Raw genomic sequence first — 22733 nt, forward strand, 5'->3', positions numbered from 1 at the left:
CCAATTGTGTTGTATCCAATCCTTTTTCCTACTGGACATCTATCAGAAACTTTGAAAACTCCTCAATCTGATGTTATCACTTTTCAATTAATAAAATGATCTCATTTTTACTAGTTCTTATCCTTTTTCATTACAGAATTATAATCTCATACCCACAGCTCTTACCTTTCCTGCTAATGTGATGAAGCCAGCTTGAGACAGCTCACAAAAGCCTAGTGTGCACATCTCTTTCCAACTCAAAGTTCAGTGATGTGCTGTTGGAGCTTGACATTGGCCATGATGGGAGTATTTACACTATGGCAATCATCAAACATTACAAGTCACATTTTCCTTCTAGAGAACCAGTTGTTAAACATTTACCAGCACACCATTGCCCCGTCCCCTCAAGACTACAGATGTGGGTCCATTGCCAGTTTCTGTGTGAAGGGTGTTGAGGGGTAGGAAAAAAATATCATGGACTTAGTCTCCTATTGCTCATCCCATCCCTCCTCTGTGGCTAATAGTCTCATTTTGGTGCTGGAAGAGGGCTTTCCATTGCAAGTCAAATGTTTGCTTCTGTACTTCAATTTATGTCCTTTATGTGAACTTCTATATTGGTGGTCATGAATTTGTCATCACATTTCTGTTGGTCATCACAACTGACCTAGGCCTTTGTCTAGGTCTCAGGTAAGTGAGGCCCAACAGGTCCTAGTGATGTAATACAATCTCAAAGAGATTTCAAGGTACCATCCAACTCTTTAAGACTAGGTTACATATTTAAACTGATCCAAACTGAGTGCATCCCACCTGAATTCCTCTAATACACACATCTCTTTGCCTCATGTTGGAGAGAACCATTTTATGATGCAGCCATCATATTTTTGTACCTTCTTTTCCCAACACTGGGCCTGCAAACTCAAATGGGATCTATCTTCCTTTCCTTTCAGGAGGCAGTCCTTTAAGCTTTGCTTCCCAAACATGAAACCATGCTCTTTTAGCAATCTCCAACCATGGAGCAAGGTTTGAGGTCCCCTTCTTGCATATAGACATCACAAGCAATTCTCTGTTTGCAAATGCTGCTAATCCTAAACAAAGACCCTATTGCCTTCCCCAGTTCTCCTCTTATATCTCTCTTGGGCAATAGCATTCTAATCTATTTGGTCTCTCTCCCATGTGAGGACAAATATCCAGTCTCATGTTAAGAATAAGATTTTCTTTGATGTGGTCCTGGAAGAATGTGGACACTTTATTTTCAATAGGGCACTGTTTCTGTTTACCACACCTTATTTCAATATCTGTTACATGTAATCTAGTAGCTCATGTTTTTTGAGCAGTGGGCATTGGACTTTACATGAACTCAGTCTCAAGAGAGAAAGTCAAATTTTACTTCTATTTTATTGAATTCTGTATTGTTTGACTTCTAATATCTGATATGGTTTGGATATTTATCTCCCCAGATCTCATGTTGAAATGTCATCCCCCAATGTTGGAGGTGGCCCTTTGTGGGAGGTGGCGGGTCAGGTGGGCAAATCCCTCATGGTTTGGTGCTATCCTCACAGCAGTGAGTGAGTTACTGCACGATCTGGTTGTTTAAATGTGTGTGGTATCTTCCCCCTGACTCTTGCTCCTCCTTTTGCTATGTGATGTGCAAGCTCTCGCTTGGCCTTCTGCATGGGTAAAAGCTCCCCAAAGCTTCCGCAGCAGATGCTGCTGCCATGCTTTGTATACAGCCTGCACAACCATGAGCCAATTAAAACTCTTTTCTTTATAAATTACCCAGTCTCAGATATTTCTTTATAGCAATGGAAGAATGGCCTAATAAAATATCAAGCATCTTTTACTTTTATAAGAAAAAACTGAAGTAATAACATGTTCTTAATGCACCTGTCACCAAAGAGTAAAAGAAAGCAGCCTAGAGGTATTTTGTGTTTGGAAAAGAAGACCTAATATTGTAATTCTAAAAACAAGATATTGTATAAAGTGAAATGCTAGTTGTCATGTTTTGGCCAAGTCAAAAAGTGGGCTAATTTTTCAATATAAAGTTATATAGTACATACACTTGGGATTCCACATTTTAAAAAATTGCTCCTTATACTTTTTCTTAGCCAATTCTTACATATGAAAGAGAAAACAGACAACTTAATTATGTATGAAAATTTTAAATTGCTGCTGAAAAAGTCTAGAAAGAAAATTACAGTGGTGGTGGTAGTGAAATAAAAAATGAATGGAGAATTTGATAGGAAAATCATGGATTCTGTACAGACCTTAAATCTTACATGTAAAATAAAAGTGAATTTAAGATAAAAAGAAAGGAAGGAAAGTCAAAAAGCCTTTTATACTATCAGCAAAGATTTCTAAGACATGTCAAAGAGAGAGCATTGGTTTCATAAGCTTAGATCAGTGGAATGAAATGATACAAATGCCTCACAGAATGACAGTTTTAATATTAAGCTGCTATTGTACTCATTAGAATAATGCTAGCTTTTATTACAAATAAGGCAGATATGTATTCTGGCCTGAAAGTAATATAGACGTATTTGTTAGTTATGCTTACTAGATGGGTGAAGAAAGGCTGATTGACACTTTACAACACAATCATTCAGAAGTACAGAGTGATGGAAGCTTTGTTGTTTTCAACAGATATTTTCCAGGGTCATCCTGAGACTCTTCTCTATCCCAGCCAGAGGGAAGAGGAGGAGAATGGAGCTCTATTTATGAAAAAGTTTATATGGTCCAGGACTATGAGTGGAACTTTTTTCTATTCATGGTCCCTGGCTAAAGCTCAGTCACAAGGACACTTTAACTGCAAAGGAAATTAGGAAATATGCCCTGTTTCCGGGGAGGAGAAAATGGATTTGATAAGCAGCTAGCATCAATAAGTATAAACTCGAATTGTCTCCTCTGTAGATTGTTTAAAACAGAATAGCTCTTCATCTAATTGCAATAATTATGTGTGTAGTCCCACTTAAAAGTACGGACATCACCAAATGCCCTCTAAAAGACCCTAAAGTTCTCTAGTTTTTGGAAAGATGCTTGTATTTTTGGTTTTTTAAAGAATACATAGAGGAGGAAAAGGTATAAAGATTATGAATGAAGCAATGGGAAGTTAGAATTTCATGTTGACAGGGGATGTGGAAAGAGAAAAGTTATGGGGAAACTTTATAGCAAAAAAAGTGGGAGGGTATAGGGAAAGGGAAGGACATGAAAAGTAAGGGAGAATGCTCTTATTATTCTGTGATATGCTGAGAAAATATCAAAACAAGAATGAACAGAGTTCCAAGAAGTTACAAGAAAAAAATCACAACCAACTCAGTACCACTTATTCCTAACTTTATAAAGTTAGAGCAAAAAGATTTGTGGACAGAAACATGCACAGGCTCACAATGGAGAAGCCTCTACAACACTGGCCTCAGAGCTGCCCTGGGGAGTCAGCAAGTCAGAGCTGATGGTACTGAGACCCAATAATTGCTTGTTGCAACAATTTGAGAGTCCTTACCTGATACTTTTATTTGATTTTAATTGTTTCTCTTTCTATCTCCGGAGTCCAAAGCAAATAAGGCACTTGATAATTGCTTTAAAAAGTTTCGCTCCCTCAAATAATACGAGTTTCTAGCTTTAAAAAAATCATAAATCTTGGGGGTAGATGCACAAGGAGTCTGCATTTTGCATGTGACTTCTGGATTTGCCCATATCCTTGTTTGTTTAGAACATTGACATGATGATGCAAAGCCACACATACCCTTGTTAACAAAGATCAGTAAAGCTGCTGATACAAGCTTTTTATTAACTTCTGAAGCCAGGTGTTTATCACGTCTCCAGCTGCTCAGCTGAAGGCTTATTGCAGGGCATATCTGCTACTTTGTTTCGGTTAGGCTGGCATCCAAATGATTACATTCCAATGGGATCAGGAAAGACCGTTAAAATGGATCTTCAGTGAGAACATTGTTTACTATCTTTTTTTTTTTTTTTTTTTTTTGAGACGGAGTCTCACTCTTTCGCCCAGGCTGGAGCGCAGTGGCGCAATCTCGGCTCACTGCAAGCTCCGCCTCCCAGGTTCACGCCATTCTCCTGCCTCAGCCTCCCGAGTAGCTGGGACTACAGGCGCCTGCCACTACGCCCGGCTAATTTTTTGTATTTTTTTTAGTAGAGACGGGGTTTCACCGTGGTCTTGATCTCCTGACCTCGTGATCCGCCCACCTCGGCCTCCCAAAGTGCTGGGATTACAGGCGTGAGACACCGCGCCCGGCCTGTTTACTATCATTTTGCACCGCTGTTTTCGATTGAGAAAGCCAATGTAAGCTAACAGAACTGCAGTCTTATGGCCTGGACATCAACTGAGTGTTTGCAGGGCCCATGAAATGCATTTTGATTCCTTCTGCAAGAAGAAAGCAAAATGTAGATGAAAGATAATGACTTCAGTTTGACACTCCTTTGCATCTCCATTAGCTCAAAGATAGCTGACCCAAACTTTACCTTTAATGTGTGGTCAATAGCAGTCACTGGAGTCAAAGTTAATGTTTTAGTATCATGACTTGGCTAAACTGCATATGACTTTTGCCCCAATTTTTTTTTTAGTAATGATTCAATTACCCTGCCCTCCGAAGACATGTAATATAAAGAAAAAACCTATATGCTGTTGACTACTGATGATTGAAAGATAGTTGTCTGAGGACCCACAGAAGTTGGAAAAGGATAAAGGAACTCCACTCAGACAGAAAATTTATTATTTTAATAATCTTCAGTTTAGAGATCAGATGGATACATACATGAGCTCTATACATTCATCCACAATATATAAATTGCTGTGTGGTTCATTTTATTTTTAATAAATAATTCTTGAAATAGCCACCTTCAAAGATGGTTCCCAATGATCCCCACTCCCTAATATTCATGATCTCTTACAGATTTCTCCTTTTTATCATATTAGGTCTGTGTGAACAATAAAATACGGCAGAAGGTATAGTGTGATAATTTTGAGACTAGATTATAAAAGACACGGTGGTTTCCGGTAAAGAACAGGGTCGCACTACACAATCTTTTGATGTGACTTCAGCAAGATCAAAGCTGGTGCGTGAAGTAATTGTTTAATGCTTATAAAGCCTTTCCTAAGGGTGTGTCTCACAGATACTCTCAAGCAATAAATTTAAAACGCTTAAGAGTTTTGTCTTATAGTTGTCTCAGCAGAAGACAAAGGTAGAGAAGGACTTTTGTCAAAGATGTTTGTGGCTGTGGCTTTTATTTAATGGAGTGAATCCCAGTGAGTTTCACAGAAAACTCACAAAGTATTTAAGATTATCATATTCACAGAAACACCACAAGCTTGGACTATAAGGGATAGAGACACTACAAAATGAAAAATAGGCTTTGGATTTCCACATTTGTACAAGCAATAAGGAGAGTGAAAAAGCTACTCACATGTGAACACATGCTACTTATTATGAGGAAATGAAGGATGGCTCAGAGGGTAGAATCGAGAGATTAATAGCTTGGGGCTAAAAGCCATAGAGAATTATTCCCAGGTATAAATCCTAATCAAGAATCTGCCAACTTGTGCCTGGCTGATTTCATAATTGCTATAATCTGGAGACTCCTGTGCTTCTTATTTCCTTCTTTATAAATGTCAGTATCAGTTGTCCTGTGCCTGCCCCAGTTGTGTATTTCATGTTTGGGGGAAAATAACTTGCTTCTTTTGTTTGTAAATCTTTGGATTAAAATAAACAGTAATCAAGAATCTACAGTTAAAGAGCTACACACAATAAACCTCTTTCACAACTAAATCATATTTAAATGATGATATTCTGGACTCTGAAATCATACTGTTATGGGATGAGATTTGGGGACTTTTGGAGGGAGGGAGTGTATTCTGTATGTGGGAGAAACTTGATTAATTGGGGGCTATAGAACAGATTGTGGTAGCCAGCCTTGAAGACGGCTGCAACTATCCATTCCTCCTAGTATTCGTGCCCTTGTGTAACTCCCTTCGACATTTTATCAGGGTTGGTGTGTGTGACCAATAGAACATGGCAGACCTGATGATGTGTTACTTCCAATGTTAGGTTTTTAGAAGAAGTATCATAGATTTTGCCTCTCTCTTAACCATTTGCTCTGGGGGAAGCCGGGTGCCATGACATGGACAGTCCTATGAAGAGGCTCATGTAGATAGGAACTGAGACCTTCTAACAGCTGTATGGGTGAGCTTAGAAATGGGTATTTCAGCTCCAGTCAGGTCTTCAGATGACTGCAGTCATTGATGACATTTTGATTATAACTTCATGAGACACTCTGAGTCAGAACAACCCAGCTAAACCATTAACACATTTCTGACACACATTCCGTGAAATGCTAAATATTTGTTGTTTTAATACAGTAAGTTTGGAATATTTGCATGTAAAAATAGATAATCTACTATTAGGTTGGTGCAAAAGTGATTGTAGTTTTTGCCATAGAGAGTAATACAATTAAAAAACACTATTTAGTTCACATTGTATCCTGAGTAGCAGTTAACCAATTGTCCTATGCTTCAGCAATTATCCCTAACATTACTTGTTCTAAAATATTATTTTATCTGAAGGTAGAGTATTATGACTATGGAAGCAGTCCAGTCTAAGAATGCAATTATATTCATTACCACCACGAGGACCTTGAATGAGGGAAAGTGGTAGCCATTCTCAGATCATAAGTTTTCTTTCCAAGCAATATTTCAAGTTATTTTATTTGTTTTTGTCCTCTCAAATGATAATAGATGTAGTAATAAGTTTTACCTCTTATGTGTTGTTGAGTTTCTGAATATTCAGATAGTTCTGATTTTAAAGCTCAACCTGACATAACCTGCTATTGGAGAGGAACTCTGATTAGGTTACATGGTACCAAGCAAATAAAATATGAAAACGAGAAGGAGAAGTTAGTTTGAATTATTATAACATAGATCTATTGTATCCTGGAGACACTGGCAAGGGATATCATTGGCATATGGATACACAATGTGAAAAATCTAATCATCACTGAAGATAGCGATATTTCCTTAAAACTTAATAGAATAGATTATGCATCATATTTCATTTGTAGGTTAATACTAAAAGCAGTTATTCAATTAAAAATTTTGGGGTTTTGACTGATTTTTTATATCTGTAGGTTCACAGAATAAACTTATTTGGTCACTCTTAAAAGTGTGAAATGGATAAAATTTTTTTCAATTAGATATGTTTATATCCGTTGCTCTTTTGAGGCAAGGTGTATTTGGTTGCACAGATACAAGTGTAGCCTATGTTCTCTATACAGTCTAATTTGTAAGGCCCAACAAAGGTCAGTTAGAAAAACAAGCCATTATTCTTTACCTTATGGATTTGAATTTATAAAGATTGGATGCTGAGAACTTCCTCCTCTTCTTCTTCATGTACTTTCTTTGATGGCAGAGTAAACTGCTATCAGATGGACGAGGTGATAGGTAGAATAATGGCCTCTCAAAGATATGCTTGGCCAAATCCTCAGAGTCTATGAACATGTTACATTACATGGAAATGAGGCACTAAGGTTGCAGATGGAATTAAGTTTGCTAATCCATTGACCTTAAAATATAGAAGCTGTGGCCAGGCATGGTGGCTCATGTCTGTAATCCCAACACATTGGGAGGCCAAGGTGGGAGGATTACTTGAGCCCAGGAGTTCAAGACCAGCCTGGGGAGCATAGTGAGACCTCATGTCTACTAAAAATTTAAAAAAATAATTAGCTGGTTGTGGTGGCAAGTGCCTGTGATCCCAACTACTCAGAAGGCTGAAATGGGAGGACTGCTTGAGCCTTGGAAGTTGAGACTGCAGTGAACCAAGCTTGCAACACTCTACTCTAGACTGGGTGACAGAGTGAGACCCCGGAAGAGGGAGGTATAAAAAGGAAGTCACACTTTCACAATATGACAGAGACTCAATTTGCCATTGCTGGCTTTGAAGACCAAGGAAGGTGATATGGTTTAGCTGTGTCCCCACCCATATCTCACCTTGAATTGTAATAATCCCCACATGTCAGGGATGGGGCCAGGTAAAGATAATTGAATCATAGAGGTGGTTTTCCTCCATACTATTCTCATGGTAGTGAATAAATCTCATGAGATTTGATGATTTTATAAACGGCAGTTCCCCTGCACAAGCTCTCTTGCCTGCCACCATGTGAGATGTGCCTTTGCTTCTTCTTTGCCTTCTGCCATGATTGTGAGGCTCCCCCAGCCATGTGAAACTGAGTCCATTAAACCTCTTTCCTTCATAAATTACCAAGTCTTGGGAATGTCTTTATTAGCAGCATGAGAATAGACTAATACAAAAGGGGACCATGTAGGCAGCCTCTAGAAGATGGAACAGGCTCTACTGGTGCCTCCAGAAAAGAATTCAGCCTGCTGACACCTCAACTTTGGTTCATTGAGATGAATGTGGAATTTCTTACCTGAAAAATCATAAATTTGTGTTGTTTTAAGCCACTAAGTTTGAGATAATTTGTGACAGCAGAAATAGAAAATAAATACAGATGCTATCAGGATATTGTAGAATACCAACACTTGGGGAAAATAAATAGGTTCTAGCCACATAGCAGACAGACAGTAACACAGCCAAACTTCATGCCAATCACTTTGGATTCTGGATAAACTGTTACAGGCCTTTACAGTTTATATAACTAAGCTTTAATGAAAGAAAACAAAAATCTGTTGGATTGAAATTTAAAAAAAAAAGAATTTAAAACCAGGGAAGAAAAAAGCCCATAATTCGTGGGAATTTGAACCAGATACAAGTTCTCTATGAGTAGTGGTAACAAAATGTTCCAAGAGAAAAAAAGAAGAGAGAAGTTAGCTTTAATGTGAGCATATAAGGGAAATTTTTAAATAGTGGTTGACATGAAAGCTGGGAACTGAAAGAGGAATGAAATTTCACCAAGTTGATGAGGGAAAGAAGAGCGTTGCAGACAGAAAATGAAGACATTTGGCATGAGGATGAAAGGTGTATTCCAAAAACTACAGTGTGTTTGGTGTGGGATGACCTAGAAGCTTATTATTGTTTGTTAGTTTTTTGTTTGTTTTTGTTTTGACAGGGTCTCACTCTGTCACCAGGCTGGAGTGCAGTGGTGCAATCACAGCTCACTGCAACCTCTACCTCCTGGGCTCAAGCGATCCTCCTGCCTCAGCTTCCTGAATAGTTGGTACTACAGGCATGCACCATCATGCCCAGCTAATTTTTGTATTTTTTGTGGAGATGGGGTTTCACCATGTCTTGAACTTCTGAATGCAAGCCATCCTCCTGCCTTAGCCTTCCCAAAGTACTGGGGTTACAGCCATGAGCCACCATGCCCAGAAACCTAGAAGTTTAAGAGGAAAAGTATATTGGCTCCAGATTATGCAGTCTTGGATGTCTTGCTAAATAGTTTTGACTCTATTTTTATAGGCCAAAGGTAACAAACCAGAAGCCATCAGATGTGTTTAGTTGGCTTCATAGTGCTTTTTTTGGTATGTATTTAGATTATTATCATTATTTGTAATTTGAATTACAAAAATCAAAACATTACAAAGACTGGGAGAAAGACCTGACAGAAAATTCTAGACATCCAACTTCTCTGTGGAAAACAAAAAACAAACAAACAAAAAACCTAAAACGTAAACAAATGATTTGACCATCTTGCCACATTGGGTCTCACTGCAATTGGCTAGAAGTGAGTAGTTGCTGACCCCTTAGTCTGGGCATGTATTCTTGAGTCCACCACAGTTTACAAACTCTCTTCTTTCCCTAATGTATTATATCTGTCCATTTCACCACATATTTGTACCTGCTGGACACCCCTAGACATTTGTGTTTGTAACCCCTGCTGTAGGCACGTGATTACCATTGAAGGATTTTTTTTTTTTTTTTTTTTTGAGACGGAGTCTCGCTCTCTCTCCCACTCCGGAGTCTCGCTCTCTCTCCCACTCCGGAGTCTCGCTCTCTCTCCCACTCCGGAGTGCAGTGGCGCAATCTCGGCTCACTGCAAGCTCCACCTCCCAGGTTCTCGCCATTCGCCTGCCTCAGCCTCCTGAGTAGCTGGGACTACAGGCACCCGCCACCACACCCGGCTAATTTTTTGTATTTTTAGTAGAGATGGGGTTTCACCATGTTAGCCAAGATGGTCTCGATCTCCTGACCTCCTGATCCACCCGCCTCGGCCTCCCAAAGTGCTGGGATTAAAGGCGTGAGCCACCGTGCCCACCCTGAAGGATTTTTAAATATCAAATCTGCTTTGGAGGCCAAGGTGGGTGGATCACCTGAGGTCAGGAGTTCAAGACCAGCCTGGCCACCATGGTGAAATCCCATCACTACTAAAAATACAAAAAAATTAGCCAGGCATGGTGGCACACACCTGTAATCCCCACTACTTGGGAGGCTGAAGCAGGAGAATCATTTGAACCCAGGAGGTAGAGGTTGCAGTGAGCTGAGATCATGCCACTGCACTCCAGACAGGGTGACAGAGTAAGACTCCATCTCAAAAAAACAAAAACAAAAATATTTGCTTTGGGAAGAAAACCTTGGTAGCAATGTTAAGATACCCTCTGCATTCCTGTGGTACATTATATGTATTTCTGTATTTTTTTCACTGCTTACATACCTTTATTATTTTTAAAAAATCATTTGGACATGGATAGCTCTGCAAAATACTTCTCCCATCCCAAAACTTCAAATCCTTTCCACATGTCCTCTATAAAGAGACAAAATATTTATTCTTCGTGCCCATTTGAGTCTAATTTTTAAAAACATTTAAGATTAAAAATCAAATATTATTTTTCTTTCCAGAACTTGTTAGTAATTTTAAACCACAATGCAACATACTTAATGGCATTTCTTTTTTAAAATTAGCTTATTAGACGATTTTATGAGAAAAAATCAATTCAAGGCCTCAGGGAGAATATTATATTCTCTGTTTCTGAAAGTAAAGGACATTGAAAAACACTTTTGCTCCCCTGGAGTTTGTGATTTCAACGTAACCAACAAACACAGCACACAGATTGACTTCTTACTTAATATTAGGCATTGTTTTGTTACTTTTGGACTGCAGCTGAAACGCTGTCTAAACTTGAAAAGGGTGGGTGAGTGGAAGTCCAGCATACAAGAGGGTCGAGGATGGGGACAGCCGAATGGAAGCTTTCTGAGCAGTGGGGTAAGAAGAGCTCAATCCCAAGATCCCCCCTCATGGCAGGCTTGTTTGGGGTGGAAGACAGTTTGTTGCACTTACAACACTGAGTTACAATAATCTGTTTATGTTGTTTGTCTTCTTTGCTAGGTAGTCTTGTTTTTCTCATCTACCTGTGATTCCCTGTTACCTAGTGTTGTGTTTGGCAAGTAGTAGATACTTAATATTTATCAAAATGCACTGATGAAGAATAAGAATGGGTAAGACACTAAAGGCAGAATGATCAGTAGGTGGAATATGACATCATCCTAGTGAAACAGGAAGAGAACTTGAATTAGATTGAGCCTATGACCAGGATAAGAAGAATATCACTGTTGAAGATATTCAGAAAATATAATTTTTTGGAGGGTTCTATGGTTTGAATATATCCCCCAAAGTTCATGTGTTTTAGAAATTTGATCTCCCATGCAGCAGCAGTGTTGGGAGGTAGTCATCAGGGCATAATGGCATAATGGTCATCAGGGAACTAACCTCATGAATGGATTTATGCCGTTACGGTAGTAGTGGGTTTGTTATTACAGGACTGCGTTGCTTAGAATGAGTCTGGCCCCCTCTTGCTCTCTCTTTCTCATTCCTCTGCCTTTCCTTCTCTCCTTCTGCCATGGGATTATGCAGCAAGACAGTCCTTACTGGATGTTAGTCCCTTGATCTTGGACTTCCCAGCCTCTAGAACTGTGAGATATAAATGTCTGTCGACTATAAATTACTCAGTCTATGCTATTCTGTTATAGTAGCACAAAATGGACTAAGACAGAGGGTAAAGGAAAAGAAGAAATAAAAAAATGGCTCTTAAGTCATCATCATACCATATGGGATGACTTCTCATGATCTATTATTTACCAGTCCAAAGAGAGTGAGTAATTATCCCATCCAAGGACATGAGCCTCCCCTATTCCATGGAGCATATAGTCACAAAATTTTTCTACTGGGAGGCAGTTGAAAAGCTCCAGGCTACAGATTGGAAAACCTGGATTGATCAAGTCTCAATTCTCCCCTTTACTTATCTATGGGTCTTGTACAAATAAACAGCCTCTTTGATGTTCAGTTTCCTAATCTATAAAATGATGGTAGCCTAACATTGCTCTAATTTATTAATATGGCTATGAGAGGATAAACCTAGCTTATCTGAGTGTATTTTGTAAACCATGTTATGTTATACAAATATGTTACATGCCAAGCTCTGCTAGTCACTAGGGATACAAAAATAAATAAGGCATAGACCTTTAACTACACAGTTTAAAAGAGACTTTTGAAACATAGTGACTTTTTAAAAATCACTTTTTAAAAGTGACTTTTAAAACATCATTCTCAGTAAATTATCGCAAGGACAAAAAACCAAACACCGCATGTTCTCACTCATCGGTGGGAATTGAACAATGAGAACTCATGGACACAGGAAGGGGAACATCACACTCCAGGGACTGTTGTGGGGTGGGGGGAGGGGGGAGGGACAGCATTAGGAGATATACCTAATGCTAAATGACGAGTTAATGGGTGCAGCAAAACAACATGGCACATGGATATGTATGTAACAAACCTGCACATTGTGCACATGTACCCTAAAACCTAAAGTATAATAATAATAAAAAAAACATAGTTGAGCAAAACATAACAATATTTAGAAATGGAGATAAATATAAGAATATTTAACCATGGTTTTATTTAACACTTTCTCAACATTCTTCCCAGAAAAATAATTTTGCAACAAATATTTTGCAACCTAGGAATATGGATTGTAGGCTATTACAGGTTCCTTGGTAGAAGGGTTTATTTCCCCAATTGGGGGCTACTTCTTTTGTTATGTGAACTGAAGTAGAAATTGCTGATGATATTACTAGATGGTTGATTTTTAAATAGGTTCTAGCCACACAATCTTTTTAAAGATTTGGAAACACTAGAGGAATGCTTAATAAACCTAAGTGCATTTTAAGTCACTTACCAAGATTCTTCTAACCACAAACAGATCTTCTCCTGCGATAGTCATTAGACTACATATTTGGCCGTTCTGTGGCACTGGAAAATCCAAATGGAAAAAAGATGGAAATAACAAATAGTAATCCTATAAAATTTAATTAGGATAAATGTAGGTACTCAGATCACTTCCCTGGTCATCTCTGTCCTCTTCCACAGATAAAATACAAATACATTAAACTCCACTTAGTATGAGAGCATCTCTGATAATAACGTGTTATATTGTCTCAGTAATTATGTGAGGAGTGAGAGTAGCTTAATTTCAAACAGCTGACCTATTTGAAGCTGCAGATAAAAACGATATCAATTGAAAGTTGGGTCATGAGTACATCTACTCTGCCAAATGAACCAAGTTGCTTTTAAATTTATAATAGGAAAATAAGATCTACATTATTTAGCCACAGAGAAATTTAGGAAGACGATTGAAAACAGATCTAAAAGCATTACCCTACCAGTCTCTGAATTTGTGTGCCCCTGTTCATATTGGAATAATTAACTGCCCATTTCCCAAATATCAACATACAGTAAGGCAATGTATCTATAAAATATGGGTGTGTATCTTTAAAGTGGAACTTTAAAAAACTCTAGGGGCACTATGGAAATGGAATATTTTGTCAAGGGAAAGAAAATACTATTGATTTGGAAATACAAAACACTTTACATTGTTAGGGACTATGGATGACCACCAGTTCAAAGTGCCAAAGTGACTAGGAAGCTATTGGCTTAAAGTGATTAACAGAAAGTCTGAGAATGCTGTCCTACCAGAATAGCATCCTGGGGAGAGAAAACAGCTTTAATCAAAATCTCAGTAGATGAATCTATTTTTTTGTAGATGGAGTCCACTGTTTAGAAAGGTAATTTTCTATCCAATACACTTTTTGAAGGCATAATAAATATCCTTTGGTCCCATTGGGAAAAGCTACCATTAACACAGAGAAAAATAAGTAACATGCCAACGACAATCCCAGTGACAAAGAGAACCCTGCCTGCGTCTACTATTTGTTCCTTCATTCATTCTGTTATTTATTCCCTTCTGCCTTGATTCTTTCATTAATGAGAATCAATTAATGAAAGTGCCTTCTGCATTTAGACAAGCCGAGATGATGGAGAGAAGAACAGAAAAGGAAGAAAAGTAGTCAATTCAATTCACACAATCTCACAGACAACAGAGACCAGTATGAGGAAGAAGCAAATTAGTCAAGCATGTACGATAATGGGGTACAGAGGGAGGCAGGGGAGGGCAGTGTGCAGTCAGTAGGTATCATCCAGGGAATATTTTCTGTATGAATCAATTTGGGATTGGGGTTCTAGTTGGGTATACATAGACATAAAGGTGGCAACAATAGACACTGGAGACTACTGGAGTCGGGGAGAGAGAGAGGGACAAGGGCTGAAAAATTACCTATTGGGCACTCTGCTCACTACCTAAGTAACAGGATCATCCGTACCTCAAACCTCAGTGAAATGCAATATCCCCTGTAACAAACTTGTACATGTACCCCTTGAATCTAAAACAGAAGTTGAAATTATTAAAAAATTGAAAAATAAAAGTTTTACTGTTGATATTAAAAAGGAAGAAAAGGATTGGAGTTCTAAAAAAAAAACATGATGGAAGAGACACCTTCGGTGATTATGAGGTGGCCAGCCAGAGCCAGCAGCATCATTTGCAGGATCCGGTACAAAATGAAAATGGAGTCTCACTGTTCAACAAGCAGGACAAAATGTATTTTCCTTTCTTCTGCTGTCCCTCTCTCTCCACCTCCATGTGTTTTTTCTTTGCTGTTAACGTTGTGCTCCCTGAAGTGCGGAGATACCCCCAGGGACATTGCAGAACTTCACAGGCTCTGGGACCTCCTTAGGCGACACCGCACACAAAGCCTATGCGTCCAACCCTCCCTCCCAGGTGCAGGTGCCAGGAGCCGGAGGGTGGCACAGGGTCGGCTGCAGTAGCTGAGTGTGGCCATGGAAGTAGGCGGCCGAGACCCCAGTCCCGAGCGTGGGGAGGCCGTGAGAAGCGGACTACCTGTGAGGAGGGCTTCAAGACCCTGGCACATGCTCCATGGTCCCATTGGGCTTCACTTCCAAAATGAAAATTTAAAGATTAAATTAAGAATTTTCAGACTGACAGTGGAACCCACTCTGGATCCTTGTGAATGAAAGACGCCGTGCAACTGCATGGTCACCCAGCATGAAATCAGCTCAAGAACTGCAGAATCAAGGCGGAAAAAGAGAGAGGCAGATTGGAAATTACCATGAACTTTATTGTTCATGTAAGAAACTTTTTGAAGATTAAAAAGGAAAGGCCACACGTAGTTTCATTAAAAAAAAAGAAGAAGAATGGAAATAGAATCATGTTTAGATGCACACCGGAAACTTCTAAGGGTAAAGGGGGAAAAAATCCTATAATTATTCAAGTACAAAAATAAAATAAATAGATTGCCTACAAAAGAACAAAAATCATCCTGATGTTAGATGACTGTCAACCCTAAAGATGGAAGATTATTGCAAAATATAGTTTCTCAACATTACTGGGAAAACGCAGGGGGCTCGAAATTGTTGTCTGCCAAAGTGAGATAAATGCATTCAAGTAACATCCTTAAGTAACAAAAAAAGTTTGCTGCTCATATATTCTTTCTAGGGGAGCAGGAGATCCTATTTGAAATGTACTCCATCTGGCTAAGAAATTAATCCAAATCAAGCCATCAACAATGCGAAAATTGTTTTATACAACGTCTACCAGTGAATATTGAAAGAAATTAAAAATGTAGAGTTAAGTACAATTTTTTTCCTAAATCTGTATTTAGTTTTGAGTTCTTCCAGAAGTAGGCCCAGAGACAAGGATTCCAGAGCAAGTATATTGATTTAGGTTGTCGGGAACAGGTAAAAGAACGTGAAAGAAAAGGAAAGCAACCAAGAAAGGGTAGATTGTCAAGCCAGCTACCAGGAGGGTAACTGGAGTTTAATGCCGTGGGGAAATTTTGACACGCCCTGCAAAATGCGCTCGGAGAGTTACTGCACCCCAAGGGCAGGAGAGCTGGAACGTTTATACATCAAGTCATTGGCTCACCAGTCATTGGCTGGGGATTCAGGAGTGGGTGCTTCATCTGTTTCCCCTGATCGCTTGGTAGACGCAGCGTCCAGCATTCGGAAACCCGGAAGTCGGCAGGAGCGCACTGCAGTCGTGGAGTTCCAAGGGATGGTAGCGTACTGGGTCAGCTGCAGTCTGGTTATGACACTAACTCCAAGTAACCATGACCAATTCTGAAATAAAGGTTTGGTGGTTGTAAAAAATGCAGAGGATAAACTGGCTCACAGCTCCAGATTAAATGAGTAATACTAGGAAGTGATGAAGCACTGTGAAGACAGAACAGGGTAAATTTTTGCCAAACTCCCTATCACTTTATAGAGGGGGAACAATGAAAAGTTACCGTCTATTGAAAATTATAAAAATATAGGTTGGGTTTAACATATATTTGGCAAAATTAAAAGCAATAGAACAGAATTAAATATTATTTTCCATACATATTGTCATACAAAATAAAAGGAAACAAACACAAAGAAAACATAGCACAAAGAAAAGGAGAGCAGAGGTTTGGCCACATGTTTCTATTGTAGCTATAAATTCCAGTGAGTTAACTGCTCTTTTCACACATACGAATGCATAAAACAATTTAACAAATTATTTTTTTAAAAAAAGCACCTGTAGACCCATCGCCCTGATCAATAAATAGAACATTGTCAGCATCTTAGAGGCCTTCTGCAATCCATCCCTAATTACAACCCTTTTGTGTCTTCTTAAATATAACGAATATTTTTCATTATGTGGTCATCTCTTCCTTGCTTTTACCATTTTAAAATAATTCCTAAACACAAAAGCTTAATATTGACTGTTACTGAACCTACATAGTCAGAAGCATAAAGCTTCTTTTGGAGAATACTGTTTGTGAGATTTACTCATGTTGTAATATGTAGCTGTAGTTCATTCATTTTCAGTGCCATATACTATTCAATTATGTGACTCAATCAGTTTATTCCTTCATTCCACTGTGGTGGACATTTTGATTGTGTCTCTTATTTAGTGCTACTATGTGTAATATTAGTATGATCTATAATATTCATATACATGATTGGTGAACATTTTTACACATTTCTGGTAGGTAAAATACTAGGAATAGAGTTGCCAGGTCATAGGACATATGTATGTTCCACTTTGGTAGATATTACCAAATTCCTTTCTGAAGTGTTTGCACTAGTTTACACCTCCACCAATCATAGATGAGAGTCCCATTGCTCCTTCACCTTGGCTGTTTCAGCCATTTTATTCTGATGTTAGTCATTCCAGTAGGTATGTGATGATATTCCATGGTGTTAATTTACAATACCTTCATGACTCTTTTCATATACATATCAGCCATTTGTATTTCCTGTTGTATGAGGTGCCTGTTTGACCTTCTTGCAAAAATTGTCTTCAACCTAGAGCTATAAAAATCCTAACTCGGCAATCACTGGTCACAGAGGAAATACTAGCTAAAATTACAGAACTTCTGGAAAACAATCAAATTTATGGGAAGCAAGAAAATTAACATGAAAAGAAAAATTCAGAGTCTTCAATACTTAATAGGAGATGAAATTAAGAAAAAGAATGAATTACCATGACTAAAATACTGAAAAATGCAAAAAGAAAGACTTTAAAACATGAAAGCAGAAACTAAGAAGTTAGAAAATAGAAAAACAATAAAACTAAAAAACATACCCAAATACTGGTTCTTTCAGAAATGCAATAAAATATATAATCATTAGCTACCTTAAGAAAAAAAGAGAAAAAAAAGTACAAAAACATGAGATAGCAAGTAAAAATGAAACATGAGAAATGTAAACAATTATGAGAAAGGCTTTGTACAATTTCATACACATAAATTGAAAATCTGGATTAATCAAATAATTTCCTGGGAAAATGTAATTTAAAGCTAACTCCAGATGAAGCAGACAATGTGAAAGGGCAAACACACAGAAAATAAGAAAAAGCAGGGAAACTTTTCAAAGAAAATTACCCCCAAAAGGCACCAGACCTAGGGAAATTATAGTATATCCTGAAGAATTCTAGTGCATTTAATTAGAAAAGCATTGGAAAAAAGGAAACGATCTAAAATCTTTTATCAGTATTTGACAAAGATTACAGGAAAAACAAATTGGTAAACAAAAGTTCTAAATAAAGAATTAGCAGAAACAAAAATCTAGGAGCAACTTAAGGAGATAATACATTACAATCAAGTGGAGATGAATTCAAGGAATGCAATAAAGGCCCAATATTAGAAAATTAATTCATGTATCATATTACTAGATTTAAAGATACAATTCATATGATCATTTGCAAGCAAACTAAAAAGGCATCTGACAACATTCAACAATGCTTCATGATTTTTTTAAAAAGACACTCAATAAAATAAGAATAGATAGTTACTATGACAAATTATTTCTTTTTTTATTAAACTTTTCTTTTAGATTCAGGGGATACTGGTGCAGGTTTGCTACCTCGGTATATTGCATGATGCTGAGGTTTGGGGTATAAATGATCCAATCACCCAGGTAGTGTGCATATTACTCAACAGTTAGTTTTTCAGGTCTTCCCCAACTCCCTAGTCAGTGTCTATTATTGCCATCTTTACGTTCATGAGTACTCAACGTTTAGCTCTCATTTATAAATGAAAACCTATGGTGTTTGGTTTTCTGCTCTTGCACAAATTTACTTAAAATAATGGCCTCCAGCTACATCTATGTTGCTGCAAAGGACACGATGTCATTCCTTTTCATGGCTGCCTAGTATTCCATGATGTATATGTACCACATTTTCTTTATCTAACCTACCATTGATGGACACCTAGGTTAATTCCATGTCTTTGCTATTGTGAATAATGCTGCAATGAACATGTGAGTGCATGTGTCTTTTGATAGAATGGTTTGTTTTCTTTTGATTACATACCCAATAATGGAATTGCTGAATATGACCCTCTTTCTATGTCCATCACAGTATCAAAATTAATGAGAAAACAGTAAATTCAGGACAAGACAAGGAATCCAACTACTGCCACTATCATTTAACATCTTATTGAAGATTAAAAGCCAAAGCAATTAGAAAGCGGAAATAAAGATATAAAATTTGGAAAGGGGAAAACTGACCTATTCCTAGTGCAGTTAGTGTAATTACATACCCAGAAAACTCAAAAGAATCAGATAAAAAGTATTTGAATAATAAGAGATTGCATAAGTTTTGAAGCTACAAAATTAATTATCTTCACACACATAAACCACCAGTTGGATGATATATAACATCTTAAATAAAATTAAACATAATTATAATTTTACTTTGATTCTATAATCATAATAGAATCAAAGTAAAATTTTTAGAAATAAAGTTAACAACTCATGTGCAAGACGCATATAAAGAAAACCTTAAAAGTTCGTCAAAGCCACAAGAGAAGGTTTAAAATTGATAAATTAAGGATAAAAATGGTTCAATGTCATAAAAATTTTAATTCTCCTTATGTTAACATATAAATGTAGTATAATCCTTATAAACACAATAATGATTTTTAATGTATCTAGAGTTTTTAATATTCATGTAAAATAATAAAAACCTAGGAATAGCCATGAAAACTCTAGAATAACAAACTAGTCATGATACAAATAGCCTTGCCAGATATTAAAATATATGATAAAACCTCAATAAGTAAAATGATATTATACCAGAGCATAAATAGGCAGACCAGTGGAACCAACGATAACTTCAGGAAAGGACCCAGATACATACAGAAACTTAGTATATGCTTAAGTGACATTTAAAATCAGTGAGGGAAGTGGGATAATTTAATAAAATAGTGCTGAGAGACCTAGGTAGCCATCTGGAAGAAAATATGTTAGAACCATAAACCACTATTCATGAGAACAATTGCCAGATAGATTGATTAAATTATAAAAATCAAACCATTGTACATTAAAGAAAGAAATGAAAAAATTTGTCTATAACCTTGAGAGTAAAGGTAGCCTTCCTATGATTCAAAACCTATAAGCCATAAGAAATGGTAGATAAGTTTGACTACATAAAAATTTTTTAAAAGCTGCATTAAAAAAAAAGAAAAATCAAAACAAAATTATAAACTGAAAAAAAATTCTGAAACTAACAGTTTTAGAAATGGTAAATTGCCTTAAAATATGCTATATTTCTCATAAGGGAACAGTTCAATAGAAAAAAAACAGATAGAAGATATAAAGAGTTCTCAGAAACAGAAATTGCAAAATGTTCTCTAGCAAAGAAAGCTCAATCTCTACCATTAAAAAATGAAATTAAAGCTCTACTGGTATGTCAAACTTCTAGATATTTTCCAATTTGATGAAAAATGAAATTAAAGTTAAAACTCTACTGGTATTTCAAACTTCTAGACTTTTTCCAATTTGATGGATTAAAACAGTATCTCTTGGCAAGACCATGGGGAAAAGCACTCTCATGTACTTCTGTGGGGGTGCCAACTGGCACAGCCCCTATAGACGATAATTTGGCAATATCTGAGCAAATACATTTTTCCTTTTACTCAGTGATATGGTTTGGCTGTGTCCCCACCTAAATCTCATCTTCAATTACAGTTCTCATAATCCCCCTGTGTCGTGGGAGGAACTCGGTGGGCAGTAATTGAATCACAGGGGCCATTATCCTCATGCTGCTGTTCTTGTGATAGTGAGTGAGTTCTCATGAGAGCTGATGTTTTTATAAGGGGCTTTTCCCCCTTTTGCTCAGCACTTCTCTTTTCTGCCATCATGTGAAAAAGAATGTGTTTGCTTCCCCTTCTACCATGATTGTAACTTTCTTGAGGCCTCCCCAGCCATGCGGAACTGTGAGTCAATGAAACCTCTTTTCTTTATAAATTACTTAGTCTTGGGAAGTTCTTTATAGCAGCATGAGAACAAACTAATACACTCAGCAATTCCACTTCTGAGAATATAACCTAAAGATACCTTTGCATGTTTCTGTAGAGACTTATTCATTGCAGCACTGTTTGTTATAGCCAAAGATTACCCCAAAAAGCCTCTCAAATATCTATCCACAGGAGAATAATTAAATATATAGTGGTGTATCTATAAAATTATGAAGATATAAAAAAGGAATGAGAAGATTTTGGTACGGAGATGAAAACATCTTTGAAATAGATTGGCATCAGACAGTGTATAGAAGGACACTTGAGAGGCCAACTATCCTAATTGCTCAGAGTTAAGACGTTTCCAGAGACAGGGGACTGTAAGCACTAAAACTGGGAAAGTCCTGGGCTAACAGACACTTGGCGGTCCTCTTAAGTCTAGCCCCTTTTTTTTCTGTAAAAGAGGTAGGAATTAGAATATACACTCATATTCATTTGTATATGCATAGAAAACCTCTGGAAGGATACACAAGAAAGAAGCAATGATGGTTTCATGTTTTATCTTTGGTGAGGATGGGGAATAGGTAGATGAAGGAGTGAGATTGAAGAAAGTTGTTTCATTCAATGTATATTTTTAAAATTTAGACGTGTGAATTTAATACCTATTCAAAAATTAAACCAGCAAATAAATATCCAAAAACAAATCATTCAGGAATGAAAAAGCAATCTGTTTTGTGGGAGGGAAATGTTCTTTTCTTAAGTAGAGAGCGAGATATCTAGGTAATTTATGCAGTTGAATGGCTTGGAAACTTTCTTGCAAAGTATATTTTTTATAGCCTCTGCCAGCCTTCTTTTGGATCATAAATGTAATGCAGTGTACTGTCCATTGAGAACAAGACTTACAGTCTGTCTGCCCTGGTCAAAGACATCATGTCTGAGCAGCCCTTACATTTCTGAATTGCCCAGACAGTCTCAGCATAGGCTCATAAAGCTACTGTCTGAAAGAAAATACATTCTACACAAAGCAAATCAGCCTGTGAGCCACTGCATCTTTACATCCATTTGAAAATGCAACCCATATCACAGATTTTATTCTTTTTTTACTTATAAGACTCTGTAAAACATTTTGTAACTTAGGAAAATTCTTTATAAAACTTAGATTTATTTGCAAATTCATATGTTTTTCAACTCTGAGCAGTAGAGAGGGAGGGAGATTTATTATTTATCTATATATATACCCAAACACATATGTGTGCTTGGGTATATATAATTTTTATATATTTTTATAGCCACCGGCCTTCTTTTGGATTATAAATGTAACGCAGTGTACTGTCCATTGAGTCCATATATATATATATATATATATATATATAAAATGAATCTCCCTTCCCCACTCTCTTTATATAGAAGTCCTGCGATTTGCTGTTTGCAAGCCAGAGACCCAGGAGGGCTAGTGGTGAAGTCCCAGTCGAAGTTCAAATATCTGAGAACAAGGAACTCTGGTGGTATAAGTCTGAGTCTAAGGGCAGAGGACTAATGTTCCAACTCAGTAAAGGAGAGAGAGAGAGAGAGAGAATTCCTTTTTGCACCTTTTTGTTGCATTCAGGCCCTCAAGGGATTGGATGATCTCCTACCAAATTGGGGAGGGCCATCTGCTTACTGCCTATTCAGATACTAATCTCA

The 22733-nt window shown here is 37.4% G+C and overlaps 2 long non-coding RNA genes across 2 annotated transcripts in view; one reads left to right on the forward strand and one right to left on the reverse strand.

The window, feature by feature from the left end:
• Positions 1-22733, forward strand: part of LOC129464524 (uncharacterized) — a 96546-nt gene that overhangs the window by 20195 nt on the left and 53618 nt on the right. The gene's annotated exons all lie outside the window — the stretch shown is intronic.
• The window catches only part of LOC134732814 (uncharacterized), a 159692-nt gene continuing 152977 nt past the window's right edge, over positions 16019-22733 (reverse strand). The window contains exon 3 of the long non-coding RNA XR_010116375.1: positions 16019-16404. This is a non-coding gene — a long non-coding RNA (uncharacterized lncRNA). The remainder of the gene's footprint in view (positions 16405-22733) is intronic.

This window comes from Symphalangus syndactylus, chromosome 16 (genome assembly GCF_028878055.3).
Source record: "Symphalangus syndactylus isolate Jambi chromosome 16, NHGRI_mSymSyn1-v2.1_pri, whole genome shotgun sequence".
NCBI classification, from domain to species: Eukaryota; Metazoa; Chordata; class Mammalia; order Primates; family Hylobatidae; genus Symphalangus; species Symphalangus syndactylus.